This window comes from Acomys minous (assembly GCF_964271855.1).
Source record: "Acomys minous genome assembly, chromosome: 1".
Taxonomy (NCBI): Eukaryota; Metazoa; Chordata; class Mammalia; order Rodentia; family Muridae; genus Acomys; species Acomys minous.
Window position 1 is genome coordinate 178385334 of NC_140483.1, and position 14473 is coordinate 178399806.

The following is a 14473-nucleotide window of genomic DNA, read 5'->3' on the forward strand; positions in this document are numbered from 1 at the left end:
CCACTAATTTCTTGCAGCACATACCTTTATTGCAAAGTCATGTGAAGAATCTTCCCACTAGACATCCCCTTTCACTGAGCTGAGAGGAAATGGAATGCTGTGCCAAAAATGATTTTATGTGGCCAGAACTGCCTCTCAGTCAGCAGAGAGGAAGTCAAGGCTTCCTCTGTTTGTAAAGAATTCGCTTTGTCTCAGATTAAACAAACAACAAACAAGCAAGCAAAAACAAAACAAAAACAAAACAAACAAACAAACAAAAAACCAAACAAACACACCACAACCCTTTCCTGGAAGGAATGTATCCCAGGAGGGAGGCCAGCCTCTTTTCTTGGTCTTTGCATCTCGCAAAGAGAACTTCAAGGTGTCATGTTCCTCTTGGGCAAGAGGCAGCTTTGTGTGGACAAAAGGCTCCGGAGTGTCCTTTGCCTTCAGTCTGCTCAGAGGGCTAGCAGGGAACTTGATATATTCATCCCTCTGGGGTCTGCAGGTCTCAGGAGGGGAGGCCTGGATGTGGCATCTGGATGTGGCATCACCTCCTGTCTGATGCGCCTTACAAGGCACTAGGTCGAGGTTGTTTGTTTCCTAAGTTCCTTCTTTCTAGAAGTTCCCTTCTCTTGGCTTTACAGTCCAGGGAGCATCCCACCACTTTGAAGAAAGATTGAGCTTGCACCAATACCAATCTCACTGGGTCCTTAGAGGAAGATGCGGCTAAAGCAGCATCAGAGACTATTGGGAAAGCCTGCTGACATCTGTGGACTGTGTGGAACCCACAGGCACCAAGGGGATCTGCAGCACGTTGTAACTAAGGAGTTAGTGTGACCACTGAGGAGGATGGCGGCTTTCACATCCTCTGGGACCAGCCTGGTCTCTGCCTGTGGTCAGGGAACAACTCGTGCATTGCTCCACCCCTGCTATGGTTTACACAGGGAAGGACTTTTGTCTCTGGCCTTCTCTCTTTCCAGTACTTGTAAAAGGGATAGTTGGGGTTCAGAGGGACACACATAGGTTTTAAAATGAAATTTATACTTAGCTGCCTCCTTAAACCATGAAAATTATCCATATGTATGGGATACTGTGTTGTGATCTGATACGTTTGCACATGTAGTTTTCAACAGTTTAAAAAAATTATCTTCTCAAATCATATTTCTTTATAGGGAAAACTCTGAAAATTGTTTCTTGGAGTTTTAAAATATGGTAAATCCATGTTGGTTATCTGTAGGCAAATAACATGCAATAGCACACATTGTTGTTGCCGACATGAGGATAAGTCATAGAGGCGTTGCTTGACAAAGTTCCAGAGTCTTCCAACTGTCCAGCATGATCACTCGACATCCAGAGCAGCTGTTGTGGCTTTGTTTGAAAAAGTTCGAAAGGTCTCCAGCTGATCACCACTACTTCTAAACATTATGTATGGTCCAGGTGTAATGTTTAGAAATCTGCTATTTCTCCTTAAACTGTTTTTTTCTCTTTACTCCTCTCACCCCTAAGGGAATTCATACAGGAAAAACTTTTTCCCACAAAGAATGTTGAAAGAGGGCATCTGGCCAAAGGCTTGAGGCTATGATAGAGTTTTTTGCTCTGACGGTGAGTACCTAAGCAGAAACTACATGGAGGAAAGTTAAGACCTGGACATAACAACACCTGGATAGATACTGTTACCTGTAGAAACGTTTCTTTAGAATTTGCTTTGAACATCATGCTTTATAGATATTTTACAATAGAGGACCCTTTGGCAGTTAGCCTAGCCTTGGATAGCACACCTGTTGGTCTGAGACTGGAAGTAGGTCAAGTTTTTTCTTTAGAGCATTTCTAGATCAATCTATGTTGCTAGGACAATCTGTAAACACCTTGGCTTAAGCCCAGGGAAATTTATGATTGTACTTTCCCACGTATTGTTTAAAAAAAAAATGATCAGGTCATGATGACCATTGCTTGAAAATTGATGGATTTTTGTTGTATGTTTTGTTGTAGGTTACAGAACTTTTTGTATTTCCTTGTTACTCTGTTGATTTTTGAATGCCCTAGTGATTGTAAAGATGAAAAAACAATTCATGATGTAATCTATAATGAAAAAAATTGAACTTCATTTCAGTAAAATACTGGGGTTGGCTCAAGGAGAAAGGGCAAATAAGTAAGAGGCATGCGAGTAAACGGGGAACCGCAAGAGAGATAGAAAGATGGGTAACATCAAGCAAGAAGACAGAGTCATAAGTGACCTGTCTAAGTGTTGATGGATACAACTAGAGATAATCAGATTAAATTAAGTCAATCTCAGAAAGATTAATCATATTATCATATAATATCATAAAGATAATCATGTTACCTTCCAATTGTGATGTATACATTTTATATAGAAACATAAAATACTGTATGTATATGTGACATGAAAGTAGAAATAAAAACTGTATGGGGGAAATTCTGAAAAAAAAAAAAGAAGATAGTTAGATAGAAAGACAGCAAACAAGTAAGTGAGCAAAGACCAAGGAATCAGACAGACAGTAAGAGAGACAGAGATGGAGACAGATAGAGAGCGAGAAGAAAAGCTCTCCTGGGCTTTAAGACCTCCAGCCTGTACCGTATATGCCTGAGTCTCTGAATATTTTTTTCTATTCCCTTTAATCAGCCATTCACTGCCTGCTCAGTTCTCCCTGCTGCGGATCCACCTCTCTCTCTCCTCTTCACTGTTCCCGGAGCTGGTCTTGGGGAGCTGTCGCCATCTCTTTCTGACCAACTCTGAGATTCTTTCTCAGCCTCTACCTTTCATCCCCATCACTCCCAAACTCTCAACCTTTGAGAATCAGTTTTTAGTAAACTCAACACTTTTGTGATTATATAACAACTTTTCTTTATGGTCTTTGCTATTTTTGGCTTCTGCCTATATTTTCAACCCTTTCAAGTGTAAATAAACTGCATTTTAAAAGGTCTATGAATCTTCCCACGCTGCCCAATTTCCCTGAGATTCTTTCAATGCTTCATGTTTCATCAGGCAAGGTTACTGACTTGCTATGCATTCGTAACATGATGGAACTGAGAAGCTGTTCAGGCCGTTGTACGTGGCGAGGAGTGATGTTGACCTGACAGTTCAACAACATCCTTCAGCAGGACCAGACTTTATCTTTCACTCCAGCTCTGCTAACAAAGGGCCCCGGCATCACGTGGAGCACAAATCCAGTGAATACGGAGAAAGATCACATACAAAGTCAGATGACGTCAGCCACAATTCTGGGCTTCAGATCCAATGGCGGAGGTTGTGATTTGACACAAAGAGGGATCTCTGCATACACAGGTCAAGCCCCAAAGAACCAGTTAAAGATGGTTTGTCTATCAGGGAGACATAGTCTTTCATACTCCAATCGTATAAACTTTTTTATTTTAAATTTTCAGCCTTTTTTACAAATGTAGCTTAAGGGTGGCAGCCGCCTCTTGTTACATTCTACCTCATGATGTAAAGACTAGAGAATATCAGCATGCTCCTTTCTGATTTTCATTTGTTTTCTATTTCCTTTTTCCACTTCTCTAGAAAGCAAAACTCCATAGTGGTTTTGTGGCATAAATATACGTGTTGAAACTTCACTTGACATAGAGCTAAAAGAAGTGCCCTTTGCTTCCAAAAGAGGAAAGTATAAATGACTAAAATTCAATGGAGCAAATCTGGGTACCGAGGACGACAGTGAGGTGAGAATTGGAGGCCATTGATAAAGTGCACGAAGGCAGGGGAATGAATGTGAAATGATCCATGCTGGAAAATTACAGATTATACGTGATTAATAAGCCATGTTTATAAGGCTAATTAAGAGTGTAATTGTGGACCATGCACTATTGTAAGATCTTTGAATATTTACTCAATCCCTTCAGTCAAACTTTGAATTGAATTATATTTGTTTATATTACTGGCTGGAGAGAAAAAAAAATCACTATGTAGGTTTAGACCAAAGTTCTAAGTTCAAATTCTAGTGTTGACATGTTGCTTGTCTGCAAGAGTCCTTAACACAAACAAAACACAGGATCACATGTGAGAGTTCTGACCCCAGGAAAGCCCATGGCATGAAGTCAGTAGAGCAGGGGAGGAGATCAGGCTAACAGCAGATCCGAGGTATATTTTCAATGCTGGGACATTGCTGTTTGTGATTTTCCAGGGCACCAGGAGATGTGGTGTGAGAGGATTCATCTGGTTTACTTTCTGTTCGTAAGAAATGAGAAAATACTTTTTAAAAAGGTCATTGTGAAAGAGATTTTCATCATATTTGAAAATAATCCTAAAATTCAGTTATAACTCCCCTCGCAAAGTATGTTAAATCAAGTGTCTACACTTCTGACTTCTGGAAGCTGACTTAATTTTGACTCTGGAGTTATCCTGTGAGTTAACCACATCTAATCAACTCCATGAGAAGGGTGCCACAGTCTGGAGCGCTCTGACTACTCCCCACCCCTCCATGGCCTCTGCATCAGCTCTTGCCTCCGGGGTCCTGCCCTGTTTCAGCTCCTGCCCTGGCTTCCTTCAGTGCTGAACAAAAATGCAGAAGTGTAAGATCAATAAATCCTCCCTCCGCCACTTGCTTTTGGTCATAGTGCTTCATCATTGCAATAGAAATAGTAACTAAGGCAGTACCCAAAAGCTACACCTCAGAAATGAGAGAGAAATAAGATTTTCCAAGAATTCAACACACATCAGTCTTAAACTAAACTTTGTTTTCTGAGATACGATCTTACTATTATGCAGCCTGGCTGCCCTGGGACTTGTTATGTAAACCAGGTTGGCTTGCAAGTCACACACACACACACACACACACACACACACACACACACACACACGGAGGAGGAAGTGAGAGATAATCACCGTACCTCTGTCACCTAAGTGCTGAGAGTTAGGGTGTGCACCACAATCACTGGATGTCTCAATCTAGAAGTGAAAGGATGAAGGCTACCATCATGAGAGCACACAGTGGAGTAAGAATTATTGGGGCCCACATGTTGATCACTCTGGTGCTCATGCGTTAATCACTTCCCCTTGGCTGGGTGGCCTTGCCAGGCCACAGAGGAAGAGGATACAGGCAGTCCAGATGAGACTTGATAGGCTGAGATCAGATGTTAGGGGAGGAGGGCTCCCCCTTTCTGAGTACTAAGGGAGGGGAGCGGGGTGAAGGAGGGAGAGGGGACAAGGGGGTGATGAGAGAGGGGGCTACAGTTGGGATGTAAAGTGAACAAATTAAAAATAAAACAAATGTTTCTGAAATAAAAAGAACAAAAATAGAGATACACAAGTGAAAAAGAAAGTCTATCTATCACTTTAGAAAACCTCAAAAGCACAACTATAAGTTCCAAGGGCAATGAAAAGAAAGACATGGTTTCTAGGGTAACCAGGAATTAGCATTTAGCTCTGTCTGTTCTTCTGAAACCACTGCCCTGCAAACATTCATGCATCAGGTGATGTCATTTGTTGAGGCAAGGTGGTCTAACAAAGGACTCGCTGCTGAAGCTGAAAGACGCACTCTACCTAGTACAAAGGTGCCAGGAGATTGCCATAGCCACAGCAATAGCATGTGCTCTTATGGGACTCATTGACTCCCTTGTCAAACAGAGCCACATCCCACCCAATAAATAACATTAATGCAGGTGGCTGAACACTTCTGCTTCTTGGAAACTAGTGGACAAGTGAGGATGTGAGACATCCATGAAGTAGAACAATTCACCCATATATCCGGTGTTTTTCTTTCCTTTCCTCATTCTAAGATGCTTTCTTTCTCTCTTTCTTTCTTTCGTTTGTTTTTGTTTTTGTTTTTGTTTTTCATGACAGGGTTCCTCTGTGTAGCCTTGGCTGTGCTGGACTCACTTTGTAGACCAGGCTGGCCTCAAACTCACAGAGATCCTCCTGCCTCTGCCTCCCAAGCTCTGGGATTAAAGCCATGATATTTTTTATTTTTTATTTTTTTTTACTATTTTTTCTTTTATACATATACATTTATATTATTACACATGTATACAATAAACTACCTTCAACAAAAAGAAGAACCATGAAATAATCAGGAATTATATAAATGTTACAGTTATAGTGTTTTGGCTATTTGTATTTGGCAACCTTGAAGAAAACATCTTTCTTATCTTGGTGAGTCTAAAAATTTTAATGTAACTCAATATCTATCATATCTCATCTTTTTTCCTAATATCACCTTTTTAAAATTATGTTTCTTTTTTAACATACACATTTATATTATTACACATGGGTAAATAAAGTACATATGGCAGGAAGAACCACGAGACAATCAGAAATTATATAAATGTTACATTCATAGTGATTTGGCTATTTATATTTGGCAAACTTGAACTTAACATCTTTCCTATCTTGTTGTGTCCAAATTTCTGAATGAAGATCAATATCTATTATATCTCATCTCTATTAACTTAAAAATCTATCTTGATCTAAAAACATCTTAACCTCTAACCTAAAAATGGGCAAGTTTAGATGCAGGCAGAGTCGATGGCCAAACTCTGCCAAGACAGGGTAAGCAAGTCCTCAATAGTTCCTGCCTCACAAATATGTCTGCCAGAGATACTGGGCCAAAAGACTGAAGATGATGCTCCAACGTTATAGAGGGTGTTGGGAGACTATTCAGGCAGTAAACTGTCTTAGTCATTTTTTCATTTTAGAAGCTGCTAACCTGCACTCAGGGTTCACTCAAGTATTTAAGTTTTATCCCTTCTCAAGTCTCCCATGTGTTTGAAGAGCAGATAGTTTAGTCTTTCAATTAAGCTTAATAGATCTTTTCTATTTTTAAATTAAAATAATTTTGGAAAAACAAAAATTTCCATAAAAATATGTAAAAATGAAGAAGTAAATTCTTACACAAATAACCACCTTATTAAGTCCTCCACGTAGGAGACACAGATTTGACTGGATGGACTAAAACATCAAACCTGGTGCTGATGAGGGCGCTCAGCTGGTTAAGTGTTTGCCACCCTATCATGGGTATCCCTGTTTGACACCAGCTCTTATGAAAGCCGAGCACTGGGGGCCCCTGATGGTAGCCCCAGCAGCTGGGAGTGTGGAGATTCTAATGATTTCCTGACTCGCCAGTCTAACCAAATCCGCAAACTCCTCGAGGGGAAACGCTGGGAGATGGGGGAGTGACGTGTGTAAGGAGACATCTGACACCCACCTTCACATACTCATACAAACTTCACGTGATCTCCTGGTGTTAGCTGTTGTGCCTGAAAATCTTTCTGCCTTTTAATTCTGTAGCTGGTATTGAACCGGATCAATGCGAACACTTCTAGTTCCCATGTGCTCTAGCATCTCCCGAGATCACTTGCTTTTGGGGCAAGGGACACAGGAACAATGTCTGGATCGTCATATAGGGATCTCCTAGCTCCCCTTTACTTTACCTACCAGGGAGTGGTCATAGCTCCATCACCATGGACCTGGCTACCTCTGCATTACTCTGCCCCACTGCCATGGCTACCAGGGTCAAAGCCAAAGATGCCACCATGCTGTGTTCTGAAGAAACAGCAGCTATACAAGTGCCAGCCAACCAACAGGCTAGGCTGCTTCCAGATTGTACTCCCAGCTCCTCTCTCCCCTCTTTCGCTCTTCTCTCTCTTTACCTTCCTGTTCTTCCCTTTTTTATTTTCTTCTCTAGGATAACACAGGCTGGCCTTTTTGACTGCACAGAGCTGGGGCACATCTTGTAAGAATGTATATCTTTCTCTGTTTTTCAGGCAAACTTCAGCCAAGACTGCCTCATCTGCCTCTCCTTTGCCAGCATGGTTATGGACATGACAACCAGAGAAACTGAGGCTGGCTCTTGGAGAAGAGAAGGAACTCAGGGTGGACCCAAGCTCATGATTTGTAAAGGCCCAACAGTCTCCATCACTTTCTTACAGCTTTGATAGGTCAGGCAACAGTGTAGCCATCTGAGGGTGCTCTCAGGCCCACCAAAAAGGTTTTCGAATCACAGCTGATAGATCTTTGCAGGATCAGTTTCTTGCAGTTACTTGCAGATAGTAATGAAAAACATTCTTTTCTTAGCAAACACGGTCTGCAGTGTGACCTTTGACCATACAGCTGTGATAATCATTTCTTGAGGCAGTTTCTTGCTCTGTCCTTTGAACATAAAGGGCAAAGGTTTAACTTTAACTTACTGTATCTTTTACTTAATCCTATAGTGCTCAAGTAAGGATTGCTACAGAATTGCTACATAAATGTGTGTTTTTTAGGTGTATATATAAGGAATTTCTCCCAAACTACAGTTTGCTCTTCTATTCGCATTTCCTTCACCTTCTTTTCTGTCAACTCAGTGTTAGGCAGTAGTATCACTTTTTTTTCTTCTTCTTTAAGACAGAGCTTCTCTTTGTAGCCCTGGCTGTCCTGGAACTCAGTCAGTAGACCAGGCTGTCCTCGAACTTAGAGACCTGCCTGTCTCTGCCTCTGCCTCCCCAGTATTGATAGTAAAGGTGTGTGCCATCACTCACAGCTACTCTGTGTTTTTAATTGTTATCATGGTTCCTTTATTTTAAAGTCCTATCTAAAGTAACTACTACACATGTGTGCACACTATTATCAGTGCCCTTTCTCTTCCTAAAACTACCAGTGTTTACGAGGTGGTTAAGTTTTGATTTTACTATTGATTTATTCTTGCTGTGGACCTACCCTTTGATAATGATTTTTGTTTTCAGAAAATATTCAGGCTGTAGAGAGCCCTGGGGATCTGTCTCTGGGTCCTACTGTAAGAATGTACTGTTAAGATATAGCCTAAGCTTTGCAGCTCCTCTCCCAGACGTCACCGGGACATACGAAGCCCAAGCTGCTAGCAGACATGCCCAAGTCACACCTCATCTTGGGAGTGAGTCTACACCAAAGGGGTGCTGCATTCTATCCCCCAGCGCCTTTCCTTGCCTCCTGTGTGGGAATCACAGAGCCTGGGTGTAAACACCAGCTGTAATTCTCTTCTGATCCTAAAATGCTATAAGAAGAGGCTCCTTATTTTGCCCACTGGGCCCTAATTCCCTTCAGATACCTCATTATGCTAGCTTTGGTATTGGGGTCTTGCTCTGCTGTGATAAAACATTGGCCAAAGGAACGGAGGGGGGGGGGTAGTTATTGCATCGTATAAGGAAGCTGAGGCAGGAGCCCAGGGCAGGGACCTGGAGGCAGGAGCCGGACCAGAACCTGTGGAGAAACATTGCTTACTGGCTTGCTCAGCTGCCTTTTTAAAACACAACCTACGACCAAACACCCAAGAATAGCAAGAGAGCTGAATCCTAACCACATCAAGAAAACAGCCCACAGCCACGCCCACTGGCCAATCCGACGGAAATGGTTTCTCCTTCCGTTGAGTGTCTCTCTTCCCAGGTGATTTGAGTTTGGGCCAAGTTGATAAAAATGTATCAGCACAGATCCAAGATCTCCTTGAAGCTTCCGGCACGCTATAGCCTGCCTCTGTGTGTCTGTGTGTCTGTCTGTGTGTCTGTCTGTGTGTCTGTCTGTGTGTCTGTCTGTGTGTCTGTCTGTGTGTCTGTCTGTCTGTCTGTCTGTCTGTCTGTCTGTCTGTCTGTATCTCCTAATAGCCCCTTCAGTCCCTGGGAGCCTCAGTGTCCTCTTGAACTACCTGGCCCACATCCAAACCTACTCTCTCTCTCCTGAAACAAGCTAGAGCAACCACTTGCTTTTGAGAGAAGAGTGCTTTAAGACACATGTGTAAGTAACTTTCAATGAATAAATAAGCTAACAATGTTACCAGTGCCCCAGCACACTGCTGCTCAGGCCGCCAGCAACTCCTCCCCTCGCTCCGGTCCTGAGAAGACCCTGCTGACAATGCCGTCTGTGAATATCTAGCTAACAGGTTCCCACGTGCCCGGATTTCTCCCCCGGGGGAAGTGAACTCGTAGCATATCAACTGGGAGCCACACATCCTGTTACTCACCCACTTCCGCTGCCTTGGCGCCGCACGGGGTGAAGTGTAGGGGAAGTCTAACTGTAGGCTTCTGCGATGAAACCTTCCTCCTTCTTCAGAGAGCTATAAAAAAGGTCACAGACTCTGTCACACGGGCCTGATTTCCCTTCGGATCATAGCCCTTTCCTGAGCTTTCTGTCTCTGGTACTGGGGCTTGTGTGCTTCTCAGAGTTACCTGCCAGGCTGTTGTCTTGTTTTTACACATGTCCATGGCATTAATAACTCTTCTAAAGAACGTATCTTCAACATTTTTTCTCAGCCCCTCCTCCCCCCATTAATGAGTCTTAAAAATCAAGCAAAGTGAAAGAGACAGACAGTGGAGTTTGAGTAGACGCCATCCGTTGCCATCTCAGCTGCCGTTCCTCCGAGTCCCTGCCACAGCCTCTCTTCCGGGGTAAACCCCGTAGCTGTTCCAGTTCTCACTTCCTTTAGTAAGCCTGCAGCTCAGTCATCTCTAAAGCATTTGTATATCCGACCTCCTTTTCATTTCTGTCCAAAGAGCCTCAGATGGTGCTGCGGAGATGACTGAGGTAATATTTTAAATTATTTGAGACCAGAGGATGGACCTGCTTAGCTTACAATAATTTTCTCCATTTTCATTTTTAAAAATATCACCACTGCTTCCCATCTTAAGAGTAAATTATTGTGGGACCCCCTCCCCCAATTCCTTTTCTCCAAATTTTTGGCTTCTTTGCAAGGCAGTGTTTTCACTGAGGTTGGTTTTGGCTCCTTCCTTCTCTCCTCACAATTGACCACATCTGGGTCAAACTAAAACTCACCAGCTGGAAGGTCTTCCAGGCTGAGGGCTGGTCACTGAGTCAGAGGCATCTTTTTTTTTATCCCTCACAGAAATAGTCATCTTTATTCCTTTTCAAATTTTAACATTACTCTTTCTTTCTCCTCGCTCATAGGTCTGATTTTTTTTTTTATAACGCCCTGCCATTTCTCAGGAGAAAGCTGATTGCCTTTTTCATTTTCATGATATTTGGGCTTACATCTTCTCTCTTTGTCCACAGACTAATGGAGTTTTTCTTTCTATGAAAGGTGAGGTGAGGGAAAAGGGAGGTGAGGAGGGCAAGGAAACTGCAATCGGGATGTAAAATAAATAAACTGATTTTTTTTTAAAAAAGAAGTTGAAAGGAGAAATCAAAATTTCTACCTCGAAAATTATAAAGAAAAATGGGTCAACCTTTGTCTCTCTTTCATGTCTGTTAGTCTGCATTAACCTCAGGATGACACAGGAAGTGACACAAGTGCAGCCTTACCAGAGCACCACTATGTAAAAATTACTTTAAAAATTTATTTTATTAGTTATTTAAATTTAAAATTTAAAAAAGCATGAATAAAGGAAGGTATCATTCTTGACATGTTTAGTTTGGGTGCCCCTTATTGCTAGATTGAGACACAGATAGACAAACCGAAGAGAATTGTCTGGAATCGACGCTTAACTGAAGGTCACGAGTTTCTCAATTATAAACTTAAGTTTTAAAAAGGGATGTTTTAAAATTTCTTAGAGCTTTTGTTTTCAGTATTTTATTTTACTTACCAACCTTAGTCAAACGTAAGCCAGCAAGAGTCAAGTTAAATCCAGCGAATTTTCAACCAACCCAACGCAAGCCTGCAAAGCGTAAGCACTGAGTTTATAAGAAAAAGGGACTTAAAAACCCTGTTTGTATGTGCAAAGCCAGCCCTACCTTACCCTATGCCAATATGCTTTGCTAATACAAACTTCTAATGAGAAATACTGTCACCTACGTGTGCAGCTCACAAACTAAAGTAAAGGAAATTGTTCAACCATTAACTAGAAGAGTTCAACAGTAGAAGTTACACGTGGCAAAATAAAACCTGGCTACTGACTGTAAGAGATTGTAACGGAGTGGTTTCTTTACCTACCCATAGGAAGACTGTTGACATCTTTGACAGCCAGGGTCAGGGTTGCTGGGTGGCCAGCCTCCTTCAGGCAATCACTGAAGTCAAAGGCAAAGATCTAGAGAGTTTAGTGCGTTTTCAACAGAGAACCAAGTCCCCTTGTATAGCAAGACTGGCCGAGAGCATCCTGGATGTGCTAAGCACCTTGGGAGGAGACTTTGCTGGGGAGCTGACATTGCTGTGGGGGTAGGATCTTCACACCCATAGGCACCTGAAAAGAATGAGGGTTGGTTCTAGGATTACTGGGGCATGGGGGGGGGGCAGGGGAGCATAGCAGAGCTCAGTAAGAAAACGGTTGGTGGAGGGTTATGTATTAATCTCAGCCTTGTGGCTCCTTCACAGCACAGCCACATGGTGCTGCATGGATGTAGCTAAGGCGAGAAATACCGAGAAGACCACTCACTAGTAGCCGGCAGGCTCTGCTGCGAATGGAAGCACCGAACAGACAAGCCTCAACCCCCTTTACTTGACACAGCTAGTATGACACATTTGGGAGCCTGGGGTGGGAGGATTCCTGCAGGTTCTAGGCCAACTGGAGATGCTGAGTGACTCATTCTTAATTAAAAAACAAGAAAAGAAACAACACAACCACCCACCTAACAAGAACAACAATAGTATAAATCCCTAAACCAACACAGAAGGACCCAAAGCTTTTCATAGGAAAAGAAGAGTGATATTTACATGCGGAATAAAAATGATTCAGTGTTGGCTCAGTTTATTAACAATTAAACTTTATTATACAACCCAACTAACACACACAAGAACGAAAAAAAGGTTAAAGGGATAGAAGAATAAACCTCCTGGAATCCTTTGGCAGGACGGGTCCTTAGGTGTCTCTGTCCCACGAGCTGGTCCAGTCCCTTCCTCTCTCTCCGCGCCTTCTCCTTCTCTCCTTCTACCTCTTGTTTTTCTCTCCCCCACCTTCCCAGTCATATGCAAAGGGCGGTCCCTTCTCCCTTCGAGGGTCAATTAGGAAAACAATAGCCACGGTGGGGTTCCTAGGTAGGCTTCCTGAATTCCAAGCCCAGGAAGGCTCCAAACAGTCTCTCACAAGGTATTCATGGTGTGCCCCAAGGGTAAAGCCCGCCAAGACTGCTTCCACCTGCGACAAAGCTTAATCTTTCCCACAATTCAGTGTGTGCATTTGCTCTTATGAACACACACACACACACACACACACACACACACACACACACACACACACACACATATCTGGCCACAAGCTCAGTATACTTTTCATTCAGGTGTAAGTATCCATTTGAATTGACATACCTGAAATTTACTGGAAAAAATATTAGCTTTAGTAATATAATCAGTAGCTTGAATGGATATCATTGTCTAAACCATATGAAAATTTCACAAATGAAAACAAAGTACGTGTTTAGATAAATGCTCAGAAAATGCAAATTGTGTGTTCTCTGTTTAAGAGCCACACACTGACAAGCCATCTTCACAGAACATAGAATCCAGCTCACCCCCCCACCCCCTCCCCACACCATCCCCCTGTTACTCAGCCAGGCAAAAGGCACCATTTCCCCGTGGTCCTCTTGCTCCCTCTCCTGGCCGCCCTGGTGATGTGCAGCTACGCTCTGTTAGATCCGGGGCTGTGCCCTGCCTCAGAACTTCGGTAACGTTCAGCCAAAGACATTTCCTCTTTCTAGTGTCTGACTGGACAGAAGGGACTTCCCATTCCCCCAAAGCACAGTGAGTGACAGCCAGATTCAGAGGTCTCCTGGTGGAAGAATAAACCAACTCTTGCTATATGATACATGTTTCACACACATTATAAACAAATAAACGTAACAAAAAATTAAAAATGAAGGGGCTTCTGGAGGAGAAAGTGCGTTGGTGTCTCCTGAACGTTATTTTTTACTCTCTAGTGAGTTCGCTCCAAGTACAGCCTTCTCAGCGCACTCAAGTGTCTGCTGAGTGCTCTCTGCTCCTTAGAAAAAGCCCTTCTGAAGCTCAAACCTCATGGAAGTCTGGGATAAGACCAGTAAAGGGGAAAACACGCCATTCCTCTGCCAGAGTGATCACTGTAGTCTGTGAGGTGCACGTCGCAGGTGGGGGGTGTGGTGTGGTGGCTCCCCCACGGTGCTGGTGCTGACACACCCGCTGGTCCTGGAGCCGCACGGGTGCCGTTCCTTCCCACCTGCTCCCTTCCCGAACGAATTCACTTATTCCCCTGACTTCGCGTCCAGCCCACCCGCGCAGGTGTTTTGTTTCCCTCGTGACTCTGACAAAGAAGTGTGAAAAGCCACAGGAACAAAGCGAACGTTTTGTGAAACCGCAGTGAGCAGATTTGTGCTTGCTTGTGCGTGTGTGTGCATCTGGAGCAGTATTTGGGGGGCGGGGGGGCAGGGAGGGCGTAAGGAATGCCCCGCTACAGTGACATCTTAGAAGCTGAAAGAGAAAGGAAACTGTGCATTAGCAGAGCTGCATTCAGAGAGGGGCACAAGAGCATGCTCCCTGCTGGCTCCTGCCATTCACTTCCCAGGAGGCCAGTAGGAGACAGTGCAGTGTGGCTCCAAAAGACCCAAGAGGCCTTTTCTTTAATCCCAGCACTCAGGAGGCAGAGGCAGGCGGATCGCTGTGAG

At 43.3% G+C, this 14473-nt stretch overlaps 1 long non-coding RNA gene across 1 annotated transcript; it reads right to left on the reverse strand.

Annotated features, from left to right (window-relative positions):
• Positions 1 to 3407: 3407 nt before the first annotated feature.
• On the reverse strand, positions 3408 to 10528 carry LOC311601025. Its single transcript, XR_014780430.1, has 3 exons — positions 10123 to 10528; positions 9918 to 10010; positions 3408 to 4180 (listed from the first exon to the last, which is right to left on the reverse strand). It is a non-coding gene; the product is annotated as an uncharacterized lncRNA (long non-coding RNA).
• Positions 10529 to 14473: the final 3945 nt, after the last annotated feature.